This window comes from Anser brachyrhynchus (assembly GCF_964034855.1).
Source record: "Anser brachyrhynchus genome assembly, chromosome: 3".
Taxonomy (NCBI): domain Eukaryota; kingdom Metazoa; phylum Chordata; class Aves; order Anseriformes; family Anatidae; genus Anser; species Anser brachyrhynchus.
Window position 1 is genome coordinate 51556974 of NC_137696.1, and position 18715 is coordinate 51575688.

At 36.2% G+C, this 18715-nt stretch overlaps 1 protein-coding gene and 1 long non-coding RNA gene across 6 annotated transcripts in view; one reads left to right on the forward strand and one right to left on the reverse strand.

Annotated features, from left to right (window-relative positions):
• Positions 1 to 12819, reverse strand: part of LOC308193613 — a 50478-nt gene extending 37659 nt beyond the window's left edge. The window contains exon 1 of the long non-coding RNA XR_013949813.1: positions 1 to 12819. This exon is cut by the window's left edge and continues 35481 nt beyond it. This is a non-coding gene — a long non-coding RNA (uncharacterized lncRNA).
• Positions 1 to 18715, forward strand: part of PDE10A (phosphodiesterase 10A) — a 190777-nt gene that overhangs the window by 46021 nt on the left and 126041 nt on the right. The window lies entirely within an intron of this gene.

The following is an 18715-nucleotide window of genomic DNA, read 5'->3' on the forward strand; positions in this document are numbered from 1 at the left end:
GCTAAGGACTATTTTAAGAATTTGATATGGTTAAGGAAACAGAGTTTTCCTTCAGTCTCTGCTGAATCATTCTTCTAACTGTGGACATGTCTTATCTTTGGATAAGATAACAATTCATACCACATGGGGTTGTTAACTTTCTCATGGCTCTTAATTAGCTATGTTAAGGTATGGCCATTTTAGCTCACATAATTTTTTTTCCTTTTGACTTACATTCTTTGTGCAGTTTTGGTTTCCTAATGCTTTCCTTTTTACATATGTAAGGCTATTGAACAGAATTACATCAGGATGTCGAAAAAGCAGTGTTATCTCAAGGTCTGATGCAGTTTCTTGACAAGATAGGGAAGTTTGAGGATGGCTTTATCCATCGCACAATTTGAAGATCTCTGGAGAAAACAGTCATGGAAAGTAAAGAGGTCAATAAAAGTGTTTATAAAAGAATGATCAATGGAAATATTTATTTTTGTTAGACTATTATAGAAGATGTGGTCAAGATCAAAGCCTCACTGTGCTAAATGGGATGTTCAACCTGTGCAGAGTACCAACAGAAGTCCTTTTTGTGGACCACAGAAGTAATTATCTTTAAACATGTGAAGAGATTCTTTTGATATTATCATACTAAATAAATTAATCAAACTAGGATGTACGAGTTGGGATATTACTTGAAGAGAAAGTGATGAATTTTGAATGAGAAAAAATTTCCATTTTACAGGTAGAGAAATAATACATATGGAGTGAAGCAATGTTCTATAGTCACACACAAGAATTAGGAAATGAAACTTAAGTTTTTTGATTCTCAGGTTGCCAAAGGACTGTTCCTCTTTCAGCTTAGTTTGACTTTGTTGCATGAAACATTCTGTAGTTGAGTAAATAACATGCTCTCCCTGCTCCCATATGGAACTTGTCACCTAAATGGAAGAATAAATACCCTGGTTACTCAGTTATAATTTTCATTTGATTTCAGTTACAGAGAATATAAAATCATCTGTGCTAATTTGTGATCTGTTTCAAATTTCAGATAAATTAATATGTAACATATCATACAGGTACATTAATATCAGCAATTAAACTGAATTTTTGATCCTTTAAAAAATAACTAAAATGTATCCTTCCCCCACCAGCTTGAGTGATACTTTTCAACAAATATTTTGAAATTTTTTAATTTTAAAATCACTGATTTTAATCCAGAACTGCCACCTCCTTGTGAAATTTGGTAGTAATTCTTCAATGATTGCAGCTACAAGTACTTATGTTGAAATGCTGGCCATGTCTGAATAAGATTACTAGCTGTACTGTGGCTGCATCTCCAGTATTCCCATTCTGTGTCATTCTGGCAGGTCATGCTCTTATACAGAGGTCCAGATTTTTTTTTTTTTTTTAATATCTTTTTTTTCCGGCATTTAGGCCGATGTGTCATCCGGATTTTTTCCTCTGGGATAACTTTGTGATTGGCAGAAGCATATTTCTTCCGCTGACAAGGAATCTGGCCACAGCAAGAAAGGTTTGGCGCAGCCTCCTCCAGAGGACTGTGGTGTCTTTGCAGTGGATTGTGAGACCGGATCCAGAGTTCAAGACCCAAACTGAGCTCTCCAAAAACAAACATTATACCTGTTTTTGTTTCATATTCTGGGATAGAAGTGAGGCATCTGGTTGTTTTATAAACTCAATTACAATACTTCTCTATTTCTATTTTTTGATTTATTTTTCTATTTCGTTTTACTACCAAATAAGCTTTTACAATAGGCTTTATACTAGTTTATGGAGTTTTGTTCACAGGAGAACTACTTGATTATAGTTAGACTGGGTGTGAACTGTAACCCCTTCCCTGTAAATAACCTGAATTCTAGTTGTTTTCTATTTTTCCTAGAAAAAGCCTTTGTTTTCTTCCTTTTTTTCCTAATTTCCTCCTCTTTTCCCTGCAAAAAGAAAAAGTAAAAAAAAAAATGAAATCCCCTAAAATCTGAATACAAACCAAAAATATACTTTAAAACAACAGCAGAGTTCTTCAACCAACTTCTTTCTTTCTGGCAGGAAGTAAAATCTGAAGCCGAAAATTAAATTGAGTTCCTTCTTTTTAAGTCATCGCAATATAAACAGCAGAAGTTCGATGGGCAAGAATGTGCCTGTTGTGATATGAAATCTTTGGTAGACATGACATTTTCATTAATTAGAATTTAAATACAGTCCAAATGAAAAACTAAACAAGTATGCAAGGGGGTATCATCTGGCTTATTCCTTAAGGCCTAACTTGATTCTACAGGACTTGAGAGAGGTTGAGATAAAGGTGTTATCAAAAAATTGATAGGCTGAATGTCGCTTTGAATTTTTGTTATTATAAAAGAAATCAGCTTTTGTATTTTGTATCCCAGTCCATATGCATTTCATCCAAGTGCAGAAATCCATCTGTGAAGGTCAGATTGCAGATTAGTTGTAGGAAGATGATGTTTCTTTTCAGGTTTCTGATTGTATTTTTCTCTTCCCATCTACTAAACCTGATAGAACCTGATAGCTTTTTTTTTTTTTTGTCAAACAGGTTTCTATTTTAAATAACAAGTAGGAAAACAGAAAAATAATTCAGAATCATAAAAAATCAGGAAAAAAAAGTCACATTGTAATAATTTTGTAGATATTCATAGCAAAACAGTGGATATGTAGTATTTCATCCTGTAGCAGTGTTTTAAATGTCAGGATCTTCGATCATAATTTTTTATTTTGTATTTTATGTAAGAATACATTATTGGTATTTACCTAATAAACAGTCAGGTCATATTTGGAGTGGAAAGTGTACTGCTCGTACTAGAAAATTTCCCAAAATACACTAAACTCATAGTGCAGATTTTATTCTCCTACTGGCAATGTTGACAAAGGCTTAGGAAGTGTTTTCATTTAGTTCTTCATTTCTGCTAGTTCATTTGACCATAAAAGCGTATTGCTTCTTCAGAAGAATGATTGTCCCACAAACTAAACAGTATTATTATGGTTTAGAAAGCTGACTTAACATGAAGAATGAAACTTCTGAAGCATGGGAGGGCAGTATGCAGCAAAACATAACAATTTTTGATGACGCTCTCTGTGAAAACCTAGAACCTTCATTGAAGTGAACCAAATCCATGAGAGAGTGCCCAGTCCTGGTCCTTTGACAAGGAGGTGTGAGTGTTCACAAAGCTCTGCTGAATCCTTAATGAATAAAGTTTCTGTACAAGTGTTGAGTAGTTTGGCTTTGTTGTATGTTGATGTCAGTCTGGCTCACTGCAGTGTAAGATCAAAAGTTTTTGAAGGGAAATACCTGGAAATAATTAGAAAAAGTGGTCTGGGGTACAAAACCACTAATTTTCAGATACTTTAACAGCTTCTCATTTTGTCTTGTAATTTATACCTTGTGATGCAGCTTCAGAGGTAGAATAGTGCTTCATTTAAGCAAATTAATCTGAAGGAGGTGACTTTTGCTTTTGCAGTCTGATTCATACATATTGTGTAGGAAGGGCAGGGTAAGACAAATCATATTTTTCTGAGTAATTATATTAATTTTTCAGTGGAATAAACCTTGGAAAGCAGATGTTTTACTTGATTGCCTTCCTGGGTGAATGTTTTTCTAAGTACTAAAAACAAAGGTTCCTTTGTGCAATCAATTTTTAAGCTTGGGATTTTACTTAAACAAGACTTATGATACAGTACCTCCCCAAGAATAATTTGCCTAAGTAATAAATCTTGTTGAAGCTGTGTGTTTGAAGCAATAAACTAGGCCATTTAAATCTTGTTAGTAATAAGCAACTGCGCCGGTTCAGAACTTTCCTGGAGGACGTGCTTACCTTGATAAGCTTTTTAATGAGTGTATCGTATTCCCCATTTCTCTGGCAACCCTCTCAGCCAGCTGTGTATGAAAGGTAGCATTGTCCCCCAATCTTGCATTGTTCTGCCTTCTCTGAAGCTAAATGAGAAGTCATTCTTCTCCTCTCGAAGTGTAAAGTGGGGAAAGTGGGCGAAATCGCTGCCATGTTTTTCTGCAGCAGCAGGCAGCACGGTAGGCTGAAGTGTAATCCAGCCCTATTCTACAGTGCAGCCTGGCTCATGGGTCCCCTTTGGCCTCCTCCCTCCCAGTGACACACACCTTCCTTCCTTCCCCCCCTTTTTATTCTCTCTTTTCTTTTCACACTGCAGTGGATGAAGTGCCAGACCCTGCAGACTGATAAGATAAGGACCACTTGGTGCCTTGCCATGAGCCGGGGTCCCTGCTGGGCCCGCTGACGCACGTGGGCCTCCCCTGATGTCAAACAGCTGATAAGTAGCTCCTTGGCTTAGTGCCCAAAGCTCTCTGCCAAAAGGAAGGAAAAAAAGGCTCTTTGTCTGGAAAAGGCAGCTCTGTTGAGTGTTTTTTTTTTCTTTTTTTTTTTTTTTTTTTAATCTTGCTGCTTTTCTTGAATTGAGGCCAGAGTTCTGTCTGTTTAAACTATTTAGTATTATTTCTAAATTGTTTGGAGAGAATAAACGTCCGCTCAAAAAAGTGTGTTTAATTCATCAGGCATGATGCAGCATCAGATGTAAAATACCGCATATAGTGTTTGTAAAACATGGCAGGCAGGCCCAATTTACAATGCTGTTTAAAGCTTATAAGAGACGTGCTTTTCAGGAACATGATACCATACCATGGGGCTGAATGAAAAAAAAAAATACAGAAATAAATAAATAAATAATAGAAATTAAGACAGAATCTATGATAAATAATGAATTAGTTGTCAGAATGAGTCCACAGTAAATACAGAAGACTAGTAGAAGACTAGTACTCTCTCTGAAGCCCTTCACCTTTTTAATTTTTTCTTTTCAGCTTTATAAGTATTATTGTATAGCTTTCGGTATGAAATTGTGAGTTTAGTACTTTGGATTTTGAAAGATGTGCACATACTTTGAAAGCATCATATTTTCTTGTGTTAATTTTGCAGAATGTTAAAACTAAGTGGTATGATGGTGTCATTAACTTACGCAATCTCAAAACTTTTAAGTTTCCTGGTATTTTTAAGGTCTGAAATTGAACATATTTCATATCACATGCTTTTTTTGTATCTTTGTATAAACCTTTTGTTTTCAAACTTTACATTCATCTGTGTATAAATGTTTCCAAATTTGCGTTAAGTAATTTGAATTTTCTTTTTATGTTTGTTTATTAACACTTCAGTGTACTTGCAGATGTCTTTATAGGTACATGCAGGGAAAATTTTATTTGATTTTACATCACTGTAAAGCCCAATCCATACCAGACATGCCAAGATGACTGTGTTAATCGCAGGTATCAAGGCATGGGCAACCACTGCAGTGGCTGCTGTTGTTGAACTCCTATAAGGCTGCTAGAAGTAACCTTAAATTGCTGCTATTGTGGGTAGTGAAGCAGTAGCAGCATGGGCTAAAAAATGAAATTGTTATCCAAGGTTTTTTGGGAAGCTTTACAGTCTAAAGCAATACCCAAACAACTGTTAAGGCTCCACTTTTTGCGGTACTTGCATTGGGATGTGCAGGACTGATGCTAAGATCCAACGGAGTCATTTTAAGTGGTGCTAAAAAGAACATAAGTGAACACGGTATGTGTGCAATGTTACAGGTATTAGTCAGAAGTTATTAAAATATTTGGACTCGTTTGGGGCTTCTTTCTATATAAGTCTTTGTATCCTGTTTGCCATGTATTTGTAGAATTTACTCCAAGTTTCATAGATTAAAAATACAAAAACAAACTAACAAAAAAAAAATACTAAGAAGTTGTGTGTGCATGTGGAGAGGTTTATGTTTGTCTGTACATATTTAAAATGCCAGACATGTAAGTCTGATGGGAAAGAGCTTTTCAGAATATCAGGGTAGTGCTAGATCTCAGTACTGCTCATCGCATTGATACAGAAATCACCAAAGTACTGGCTTGTGTATCTCAAAATATTACTTCTCTTGGGGCTCGCCCTCTCCTACTATGTTGGCAATGGTTGCAAAATTCAGCTGAATTTCTAATTGTGAGGAGCTTGCGGGATTTGTGCCCCAGACACTCTGTTGGATTGGATGCACAGCATCTAGGACTAAGACACAAACATGTTTTATTTCTGTTAGGATTAGGTACACAAATGTTTTAGAAACAGTAGGACTCTTGTTATTGGAAGATTATGCAGTCTTTTATTACGATGGCAACATTAGGTATAATATTTGTTGTGAAAGACCATGTTACCTCTCAAGCAAGTAGTTGTCTTAAGAGATACCTAAATTATTCTGAAATGAAATTTGGCACCAAGTGATCCATTATGTATTTCATTGGCTGTGTAAGAAGCTGGAATGAATAGAATGTGGTTTTAATTATGTACAACTCTGACACGTCTGGGAATTATTATTTAGAAATAAATTACACAGCAAATTTCGTTAATACACAGTGTTTTTCTCCTGCCTCCTCCGCTCTCTCCCGTTTGACAGTGGGCATTGTTTCCTGGTTCTCTGGGAGGATATCTCTTCACTCTCTTCCTCTTTCAAATTTGATTATAGAACATTCTTCTCAAGGCAATGCCTAGGAAAAAGAGTGTCTAATGGGTCCTTTTTAGGGAAAAGAAAGGAGAGGTTTTATTTTAGCTCTCTGCTGCTTCTGGTTTCTAGAGACTGTATTCCCTGTAGAACACTATTCAAGAAAATGTGTTTTGAAGCATGGCTGCAATGGCTGATAATGAGGTAAATATTGACAACAAAAATAGTATAAAAAGAAGGATCAAAACACTGTATACATACTTGTATGTTTTTTATAATTGCCACATCTAAAGAGATCCTTTTTCTGAAAAATCTTCTCTTCTGCTTAAACTTTGCAAGAGAAAGTATACGTTGATACTGTAATGAATAGAGGCCTAATTCCACCATGCAACTTCCATTGTATGAAGTTTCACCCTATGTATTCAAGAATGATTATCCTCTAAATAATTTTTGACAGAATTTGAAGTCAAAAACATTTTGAGTCTGCATTCTGAAGCTATCATATATAGTATTAATTTCCAATGTACTGTGATTCTGATTATTTTTACCCACAAAATGTTAATGTCTATAAAATACAAAATAACTTTTAAAATCTCATTTAAAAAGCATAATTTTATAACCGTGTGAAAAGAAAATTGTGTTTTAGTGCAAGTAATTCTACAATTTTCATAGGATCACTGAATGTCTTGAGTTGGAAGGGACCTTAAGGATCATCCGGTTCCAACCTTCCTGCCATGGGCAGGGATGCCACCCACTAGATCAGGTTGCTCAAAGCCCCATTTAATTTGGCCTACGGGCAACCTCTTCCAGTGGCTCACCACCCTCTGAGTGAAGAATTACCTCCTGACATCTAATCTAAACCTCCCCTCTTTTAGTTTGAAATCATTCCTCCCTGTCTTATCACTATCTTCCCAAGTAAAACGTCACTCTCCATCTTTCTAATAAGTCTCCTTTAAGTACTATGAGGTCATCCCAAAGCATTCTCTTCTTTGGCTGAACTACCACAGCGCTCTCAGCACGTAATCATAGGAGAGGTGAGCCAGCCCTCTGATCATCCTCCTGGCCCTCCTCTCGACGCACTGTCACAGGTCCTCGTCTTTTTTTGTGCTGGGGGCCCCAAAGCTGGATGCAGCACTCTGGGTGGGGCCTCACAAGGGCAGAAGGAGGACAATCACCTCCGCCACACCTCTGTTGATGCAGCCCAGGAAGCAGTTGGCTTTTGGGGCTGTAAGCACACACTGATGACTCACGTTGAACTTTTTGTCCACCAGAACCCCCAAGTCCTTCTCTGCAGGGCTGTTCTCAATGAGTTCTTCTCCCAGTCTGTACTCCTGTCTGGGATTGCCTCGACCCAGGTGCAGCACCTTGCGCTTTGTCTTGTTAAACCTCTTTAGGTTCACATAGGCCCACTTCTCAAGCTTGTCCAGGTCCCTTTGGATGGCATCCCTTCCATCTGTTTTATCAACTGCACCATTCAGCTTGGTGTCATCTGCAAACTTGCTGAGGTTGCATTTGATCCTACTATCTATGTCATCGATAAAGATATGAAAGAGTGCTGGTCCCAAGATGGAACCCTAAAAGACACTGCTTGCCACTGTCCTCCACCTGGACATAGGGCCATTGAACACAACTCTCTGGCTGCAGCAATCCAGCCAATTCCTTATCCACCAAACAGTTCACTCTTCAGATCCCTCTCTCTCCAATTTGTGTTAGAGATGTCATGTGGGACTGTCTTCAAGGCCTTGCAGAAGTCCAGGTAGATGACATCGGTTGGTCTTCCCTCATTAGCTGATGTAGTCACTCCATCATAGAAGGCCATCAGATTGGCCAGGCACGATTTGCTCTTGGTGAAGCCATGCTGGCTGTCCTATATCACCTCCTTGTCTTGCATGTGCCTTGGCATTGCTTCCAGGAGGATTTGTTCCATGATCTTCCCAGGCACAGAAGTGGAACTTACCAGCTTGTAGTTCCCCAGGTCTCCGTCCTTACCCTTTTTAAAAATGGGAGTGATGTTTCCCTTTTTCCAGTCACTAGGGATTTCACCTGACTGCCAGGACTTTTCAAATATGATGGAGAGAGGCTTGGCAGCTACATCAGCCAGTTCCCTCAGGACCAGGTTTTTGTCCTTTTGCTGTTTGGAGGCTGAAAAGGATTTCATTAAAGTCAAAAGCATGATCTCATTGTCTTTAAGGTAAGCACCAGGTGTTGTATTCTTCTTTTTCTTTTGTTATTATGGTGTTTTTTATTTTTTTTCCTATTGCTTATATTACTTCATAGAAATCATGAAATCTTTTTTTTTCCTGAATAAAAACTGCTATAAGACAAATACTTAATTTCGCTAATCAAAGCCCTTTTAGAATAACTCCATTATTTAAAAAGACATGATATTGTGTGAGTGGGTGGTTTAATATTTGACACATTCTTAATATTTAACATGTTCTAAATGTTTTATAACATTAATATTGGACATTCATTTGACATGAATGGCGGAATAGGGAAGTTAAGTTATGAAGAGTAACTGGAAAAATGTACCACTGTGAGAAGAATTGAAAATGGAGAGAGATGAGTTACAGCTTGTGTGAAACAAAACCCAAGATGTTCTGTAGAAGAAGCTAGACAGTGGAGTCAGAGAAAATTCACAGATGCAGTGAGCACTTAGGACTGAAGTAATGACTCTAGAAAGGTTTTCTTTGACCAAACATTAGATAGTTGTATTAATGGTGCATAGTAGGAACACAACAGGCAAAGAATATTTATGGAGCTAGGTGTGGTCCAGGCAGTAAGACTTGATGACATTCCTCTTGATCTCTTTTGTCCAGGCCCTAATTCTGTATGGGTTACATGTAGTACCCTCCCTTCCAGTCAATACTGGGTTTCGGTAGCCTACCTCCTCCTCTTTGTCCCACAGCAAGGGCTGCTCACCTGCAACTCTGCCTGGGTGTGTTGTGTTTCTGTCCTGGGCAGCAAGAGAAGCAGTTTCCCTGTGAGGCAATTGTTTTGCAGCATGGGGACAGTGCCATTGTGTGTTTTCTTGGTGTGCCTTCAGAGAGGCACTCCCAAATTTTCATCCCTTAGGCATTCAGGAGGATAACAACAGTAGCTGTCTGTCATTTCCCTGACTTTTATGTGGCAGTGGACTTTATGATGATAAATTGAATGCTGCTTGTGCTCTGTTTTACTCTCTTCCTCCTATACCATTTCAGGCTTTTCTGCTCTTGGCTTTGAGAGCTGCTGTGGTGACCTACAGAACTTTATCTCAACTTTAATGCTGTTGGGTGCGTTAGCATTATCATAAGTAAAACAGAAAACTCTCGCTTAAGTTGTTATAATAAGATTATTTTACCAACTGAAAAAAGTTACTCAAAGAGAAATTATTAGTCACTTGTTCTTGAGCCTGACAGGCAATACAAATCTTCTTTTGGCCTAGGTATGTTTTATGTCTTTCATGGAAGAAGGAATACATGCACAGAAATCACTGGATGCTACCAAGAAAGTGAGAATCTTTATCATTTGAAAATCTCAAAACTGGAGTAGTGATTTGCAATGAACAAAGCAAAGTATGATAAATAGTACTAAATACAGTATATGCAAATATAAAACTAGAAATAGCTAGGCAGAAGTACTACAGAATCAGATATGGGGATAGATTCCTACTGGGCAGCAGAATGAGTAAGTCAACAAAGTATGGTGAAAGTTTTACTTGCAGAAATATTACAGGTGCAATGAGAAATAACATTTCCACTCTATTTACCATTGGTGAGGCTCTAGCTAAACTAACACGTATGCTTACACTGGAACGCCAAACTGTGAGGATATAAATGAGTCAGAATCCAAAGGAAAGCAGCAGAAATTGTAAGAGGTTTAGAAGACATAGTAAGCTTTAATTGGTCTAGAAAAGAGAAGATGAAGTGAAGAGGGTGATGTAGAATATGAGTCAATCTGACAGAAATTGTTACATGGAAAAAAACAGTTTTCCATAGGAAGTCACGGTATTACAGGAGAAAATGCAGGATTTTGATCAGGGAGATACAGATTAAATAGTACGGAATATGTGGACATGAGAGCAATACAAACTGGAAGGCCTACTACTATAGATTTTTCAAAATAGCTTTCAAATAGTATCTGAAGAGGGATACACTTAAAAGTGCTTGTGTGATCTTGCTTCAGATAAGAGAAATTCTTTCATGTTCTGTGTTGGTTACTGTGCAATTGAGTTGGATTTTTTGATCACCTCTATTGTATAACTTCAAATCTATAAAAAATAAGGAATTAAATCCACATATTGTAATAGCAAAAATGGACATTTCAGCTTTATTTTCACTAACTTAAAATATTAAATAATTTTTAAAAAGACAGTTAAGGAATGATTTGCATTTAAGACTTTTAGACCCTGCTATGGAGATTGGCAGAAAATGCAAGATATACAAAATTAGAAATCACCTTCTCTTTTTACTTTTACATAAAACAATAGGTTAAACTTCTTTTACAGGTCTTTTGCTTCTTTGAAAACAGAATTTGGCATGTGAACATTATGCTGTTGTTAAATTAATGTGATTAAGCAGTTTGGTTTGCTTTTACTTTCTTTGTGTCTTCCAAAGTGCATTAGTAGTAATTTAAAATCTAAAAGGAAAGAATTGGGGCAGTATTTAGATATTTGATACTTCAAATAGGAACTTACTGTTTACAGAGGGCACAAACTATTCTTGATGTGTATGTAGACTAAACACAACTGAAAGTTCAGTATCTCAGTCCCCAGTAGTGGAAAACTGCCAGGTGAAGATGAAGGAGGAGCCCAGGTGGAAGATGCAAAATGAGGAGACAAAGAGATTAGGTGAATGCTTGAATTTCAGAAAGTGAGAATTTGACCATAGAAAGTCCAAAAAACAATATGTCACTTAAAAAATTTCACCCTGACAGTGGCTGTAGGAAGTCTGTGGTGGAGAGGGAGAAGAGAGATGATTAAAACAAAACAAACAAACAAATGAACAAATCACAAACTTAAAAACTAGTATGACAACAGAATGTAGCCACAGCATTCAAGCTTTGTGAAAAATGTGGTCATTTAATACTGTATATGGGGAATCACCAAAGTCTGGGCAGGAAACAATTTAGGCGTGAATAAAGTTAACAAGGCGGTCTGATGTGATGGATAATGTAGTGCACACTTACATTGTATTGTTGTTTCTACACTGATACAAAATGATGAATGTAAATGCAAAATGTGAGCTTTGGAGGTAACAGGTGTGTTTTTGCGTATAATCTTGGGTGACATGTGCAGTCTGCTTGTGTGTGCCTTTGTTTGTTTGTTTTACCAGTGGTTGACAAAACACATTCTTTCTTCCTTTACTAAATACTGAGGAAAATATTTTGAAACAACAAAACTGGTTAATAGAAGGTTTCATTTCAAAAGAAGGTGTGGGGTTAAAATTAAAGGTGCAAGCTCAAATTTCATGGACTGAGGGAATGCAATGAGTGGATTAGAGGGAAGCAGTGACGGGACAGTTGTTGCCTAGAGTCTCTAGCTGTTTTTTTGCACTGCCTGCACATCACAAAGAAAAGTTTTGGAGGCTCATGATTTAAAATAATTTAAACTGACACTTTTCCTTTTATCACTTGAAGGCCAGAATGTTATTACAGCACGTTATTATAACTGGGTATGAATTATCCAAATATGTACAATTCTTCTCCACTAAGCAGTAGGATTTATGAAAGAATCAAAGCAGGTTGGATGACTGTCATAGAAATATTTTTTTCTCAGGCTTCTACAGGATTATATCATCTTTAAAAAGCTTGGTAAAGCATCTGCCATCTTTAGGTGAGGATATAATCTCCACAAATTTGTCTTGTTGTCTTTTACAGTACTGTTTTAAAGTCTCAAATTAAATTTCTGTTATTGTCATACTACCCTATGCTTCCTGTAATAAGTATAGGGATGCTTTCTTGTGAATGTGACATCTGAGGGAATTATCCAAAAGCAGTGGTAAGGCTTTTGATTCATCTTCCTTTATCTCATCACAGAAGATGTTTCAGTGAGAATTTATAACTTTCTGCAGGTGTAAAGATCAGTGATGCTTTTTATAGGTGAATTCACAAATTTAGATGCAAGCAAGAATTTTTCTGTGTCTCTACTCAATATAATACTGTTTTAGAAAGGTTCATATAATGATTGCTGCATTTCAGACTGCCCTAATTTTGTTGGATATACGTCTGTCTTTTTTTAGGCTGAAGTGTGAAAACTTGTTGCTGCTCTCAGAATTTATGGGTGACCTGAAAAATCATTAGACCCTGAATGTTTTTTGTTTGTTTGTTTGTTTTGTTTTGTTTTTAAATTATACTGTTCTGGGTTAAGTTGTAGTGGGGGGGTGGGCTTGGGGGTTAGGAGGGAAGAAAAAAAATAAAAAAAGCAAACAGCAGTGGACTGCTCATTTAGGACTTGGCAACATTACACAGAGAACTCCCATTGAGTTAAGAGAGAGTTGATAGGAATGCTTTCCAGTTCTGAAAATAGGACAAATTAGATGAGAGTCTTAGGATGCTAGGCCCTTAAGTACAAGCCCCCTCATATACTGTTTTTAAAATTGTTCTTCTGATGTTTGAGATGTATTTTCCTGTAATTCTGTGTGTTACTGGGAATTGATGTTCATACTTATAATCTGATTGGTGTTGAGCCCTCAGAATAGATTACTGTGTGCATAGGAATATGGAAAGTAGAAGAAAATGTCCAATAGAAATGTTTTCATTCTATGAGTGGTGTTTTTTTATTATTATTATTTATTTTTATTTTTTCTTTTTAAATAGAAAGTGAGTACCCTATGCTGGGGGAATTTGAAGTCTTGACTCAGGCTTACTGATATGCTTGCCAGCAAGGCACAGTAAGACCAAAGAATGAAAATTCAACCCTGCCATTCTGAATGCTATTACGGGTCCTTTTCACATGGAAGTGAATTCTAGTGAACTTGGAGCTTTTTACTACACTCAAGACTAAGGTCAGCAGCTTCCATTTCTGGCTTTGGACAGACTAGGTTGTTGTCACTTTGTCATACAGATGATCACTGAATGCAAAAATATTTCTTCTGATTATATGTTGTTGTCAGTAACAGCATATGATTAAACTAATGGAGATTTGTGTTTATGAGCAGCCAATATTTTATCTATACTATTTTTTGGGGAATATGGAAGAGAGAGAGAGAGAGAGCTCTTTAGTTGATTAAAGGGACCTGACACAAATTACATCTGAAAATGTTTTTGCAGGGTACGTAGAGCAAAGTCATTGTGTGCACAAGTATATATACTGTTAGACGGTGTCTAGGAGTTGTAAATAATGGATGTGGTTTCTAGTAAAAGATATATCAATGTTGAAATCAATCTTATTTGATATGAGTGTACAGCAATGACATTAAGACTAAAATACTATCTTGAGCTCATCTTTCAGTGTCAGGAATATTAACAGTTTTTATCATAGCTTTTCAATATGTTTGAATTTATTCTTTCATAGAATGAAATAGTAGTAATTTGGACTCATCCAAACTTACAAGAAGGCAAAGTGCAGAAATCATTTAACTTCATTCTTTCTTTTATATGTTCATAAAATGTATATGCTTGATCATCTGTGATTTCATTATTTAATGTTTATTATACATTGAGGTGATACTTAAATGAAAAGAATCTATTCTGTAGGCAAAGATAGAAATGCCATATTTCAATATTATAAGAGAGGTCAGCGCTTTATTTTGAAATAACAAGCTAGTGACAGTGTCCTATGCTGCTCTGAAGACAAAAAAAAAGGGTGTACCAGAGGTTAGTATACTCTGATAAAACTCCTTTTTAAACAACATTAATCTAATCATAGTCAATAATTAGTTCTTAAAGTTTTGTCCTCCTGCATTTCCCACAATTTTACTTCAGAGCAGCACAGGACATATTTCTTTCAAAGAAAACCTAATGTTTTGAAGATGCTGCCTCTGATAAGCAAGACATTAAACAGAGAAGACACTTCTATTAATTTCAGTGTCATTGTTCTGAAGTATAAAGCAACTTTCAGCATCGAGATACCATAGCATTAGCTTTTTTTTTTTTTTTTCCTGTGACCATGGGTAGTGCTGTTCCAACAAAAGTGCCACTATTCTGCTGAGGTTTCTCTATACTCCAAGCAGTCAGAACAGACTTTAATATACTGGATTCAGTTGTTTAGCTGCTTTCTGATACTCCCCAAAGTAAGCTGTTTAGTGCCTCATCTAAAATCAAAAGCTCTCTGAAACAGGGACTGTATACAGCTTCCAACTTGTTGCTGTGATTCACAGAAAAAAATCTGTTATCTTAATGTGAATAAACATAGCTCTGATTGTTCTTTCACTTGCCCTGATTTAATCATCACACTGTCCAGCAATATTTCAATTTTTATATTCCTTTTTTTTTTTCTTCCCTTTAAATGGCAGGACAGGTACATATGCCATGCATATGTACTGAATTATATTAATTGTAATTTTTCTGTTAATATTTTTACTTGATAAAATGAAATAAGCTTTATGCATTTTTATAATAAAGTAAGCAGATAAATGTATAAAATTATTAAATGGTATGTTAGTTTGGCAAGAATAACTATATACCCTTCCAGTAGGGGCAAAATCCTTGGTAGGATTCTATCAGTTTCATTAAAGCTCCATCAAGGGAGCAGTTGTTGTAGTGTGTGTGTGTGTGGCATGTCTGCACACTAGATATCTATACAGTAACTTCCTAGTAATAATGTCCTCATATAGTGAAAAGTTGGATTTTATTTATTTTTTTTTCATGAGGTGCTGGAGCGGGAGGGGAGGGTGAGATTGAGCACTAGATCCTGAGAGCAAAGTAGTAATATTTTATCACTGGTTTTGAAATGTTTATTTTAACTGCAGAATATCTTTCCAGGATGAGCATCACATTTCTAGTAGGACAGTGGAAAGTGTAGTCCTTAACTGATACAGCAGTTCAGTACTTCTTCTCGTTACATGTTGAAATAAAGGCCCAATAAAAAGGTGTATGTGTGTAAAGCATGGATGTGATCTCAGATGCTCTAGGAGGCATACTTAAAAGAGAAAAAAAAAAACAACCCCAATACTCCAAGTTGTTATATTTTATATATAAATTTTACAGTAGAAAGTCTCTATTTTAAAACCAGAAGTAGTTTCAGGAGAACAAAGCTGCCAGCTGAGTGCTGTGGTCGCTGTGCTGGGACACTGATGCTTACTGCAAGTAAGGGTAAGAAAGGAGACCTGGGGAACTACAGACCGGTGAGCCTCACCTCTGTGCCTGGGAAGATCACGGAACAGATCCTACTGGAAGCAATGTCAAGGCACATGCAAGACAAGGAGTTGATCTGGGACAGCTAGCCATGGCAGGGGTGTTGGCACTAGGTGATATTTAAGTTCCCTTCCAACCCAAGCCATTCTATTATATGATTCTATTTTAGCTATTTAGAGAGCATAATTGTTGTTTCATGCTGTCTTAGATGTTTAGGTATCCCTTTGCAACCCTCTTGTCTTAGAACCATAAGAGCAGGCAATAGTGTCCCTTGGAAATTTCTCAAGTGTTGTTTCTTTGATTTGGAGGAAACTGAGATGAGCTGCTATTAGAAGCTTTAGTGTTTGTGTGCCCTGAGCATGAGGAAGAGCAAAGCTCAAACATGTTTTTTCTCAATTTTGTAGAACAAAATTGTTTTCCTGGTTTGGCTATCGGGAGAAATATTTGTCCTCTTTAAATAAGTTCCTAGATGTCTGTCAAGGAATCTCGTAACAGGTGATCTCTTGCAATGGATTTTCTTGGTTTTGGGTTGGTTGGTTGGCATTTGGTGTGTTTTTTGTTTGTTTTTATTTTTAAACTGAAGATGACCACAAAGTAGAAATCTGGTAGATTACTTTGTAGTATTTTTGATAACTTGAATTAATGCCATGTTGGCCATGAATCTACTAAATTATATTTTAAATTCAAAGGCATGCCATGCCACATCAGAGGAATGCAGGATATCATGCTAATGGCTTAGGGTTACATTTTTGCTCAGTTAAAACTTGATATATTCTTATTGGGAGTATTTTTAACATCAACTGATTTGTTTTACTCTGTGGAAAATTTGCACAAAATATACATTTTATTTACATTTAGGGCTTAAATTATTTGAGATGCATGAAATGCCTATGTCTTCCAAAGAAGACATTTTGAGTTGGTACTGATATAAAATTGTCATCATCTAGCATTTTAAAAAAAGAAATACCAAAACCCAGGCATTTCATTCTCCATTCATGGTAATTGTAAGCTTGGAAAGTATGAGCTATGTTTGTTGCTGATAAGAAGGTTTATACTCTGCTTTAAATTCAAGATAAACTTGATGTTAGCTGGAGAGCTCCAACAAGATAAAATCTGCTAACTTTCTTAATGTAAAAGTGTTACAAAAAAATGCGCCTTTTTTTTTCCATTTCTACGCTTAATTGCAAAATTGAAGTGACAAAGGACTAGTTTTCACTAGCAGCAGTTGGAATATGTAGAAAATGATGTTTTTTGCTTAAATTGGTAATTGGTTGTTGTATATAACTATTATTTACATCAGTAAAATCACTCATTTTTCATGCATCATTTGAGTTAATATTTGGGACTTATTTTTCAGTGCTTTCTATGGGCAGGGAATTTAGTTATTACGTTGTGCTTTTCCTGGAGAAAATCTGTAAATGCTGGTCCAGATAAAACTCTGCTAGTAAACCTTTAATTGAACATGGAAACAAGGATTGGGTTTTAATCTTTTTATTTTAAAATAATACTTTTTACTTTTACATTAACTAAAGCTTTTTAAAATTATAATTAAATGAATTATTTAATTTATTATTAAATAAACTAAGCCATGAGGAATGGTCATGCATAAAGCAGTTCTTGAATGGCAGTTTTGATTTCAGTGTGTCTGCATCTCCTGGATGACATCTTCAGCTTTACTAGGTAACCTACTGATGTTGAAAAACACTGCTTTGGCTAATTTTTTTCTTTGTCTGAAAGTAAGTAAGTACTTTCTTAGTAAGCATTTTTTATATTCTGAAAACACTGGTTTAAAATGTCTTTCTTGAGAAGAGAGAAGTGAACATTATGTATTAGGAGGCACTGAGTCTGGCACTAGAAATTCAGATACAGCTCTGGATTATTCCAGTTTTGAAGATTGCTATAATGAAGGACTTTGGTCTGTCTTTAGTTCTAATATATTCTTTTCACGGACAGTGGTAAAAAGTTTGGTTATTTTAGTTACATATTCTAATATTATGTGTACTGGACTTTGGGAACAGAATAAAATAAAATAGGTAACACATAGGTAGGTTGACAGCACATGGGATGTCCTCACTACTCTTTTTATTCCCAGTGAAGAGATCTGCTGAAATCAAACTTTTTTGTTGCATCAGTTTTCAGACGGATGGATTTTCCATGCAGTTCACCACATAGTTACTCAAAAGTTTGTGAAAATACAAGAAAGCACCTGGAATATGCAGTTGGTCCTGGAAGATGAAGCAGCACTGCCCCGTTTGGTGGTAATCAGATGTTAGATGAGTTTTAAGTGATCATAGGAAAGGAATAGTACAAACTATGAGCAAAAGGTATATAAGTTTATATCAGAGAGATATATCCCTTTGCCTGCAGACCATCTCAAAAATGAAATCCAACCTCCCTATGTCCCAGGATTTCACAATGTACAGAGCAATGGAGTTGTCTTTCCAGAGAATCAGAAAGGGAGGTGGAAGCATAATAGCATTCATAAATTAAAATCTCAAACTTAGCTAGGTTGTTGCTGGAAAACCACATGTTCTCTAAAGAGTTTAAAGATAGTCATCACTGACCAATAGTTGCTAACTTTGCTCTCTCACTTGTAAACAGTCCTTTTAAATCAGGTGATTGTGAAGACACTTGCATGGTCATCTTGTTCTTGCATTGCAGGTGTCTGGAGAGGTTTCCAAGGTTTTTAAGGCAATTCCTTGCACAGTTTGCCTCAGATTTTTAATACTCTTATTCCTTATGTTTATAGAAGAGGGATCATGTAATGAACCTTCAAATGAGACTTTCAAGGTTAGGACAACTCTCTTTTTGTCAAAAAAAAATAAAATAAATAAAATCAAAGGAGTTTAATAAGGTAGACTATATAGAATAAACTAGCTTGCTGTTATAATCGTTGATGTGGAAAAAATGTGCAGTATGTGAGACAATGTTGTACAGTGATCAAATTATCAGAAAATTC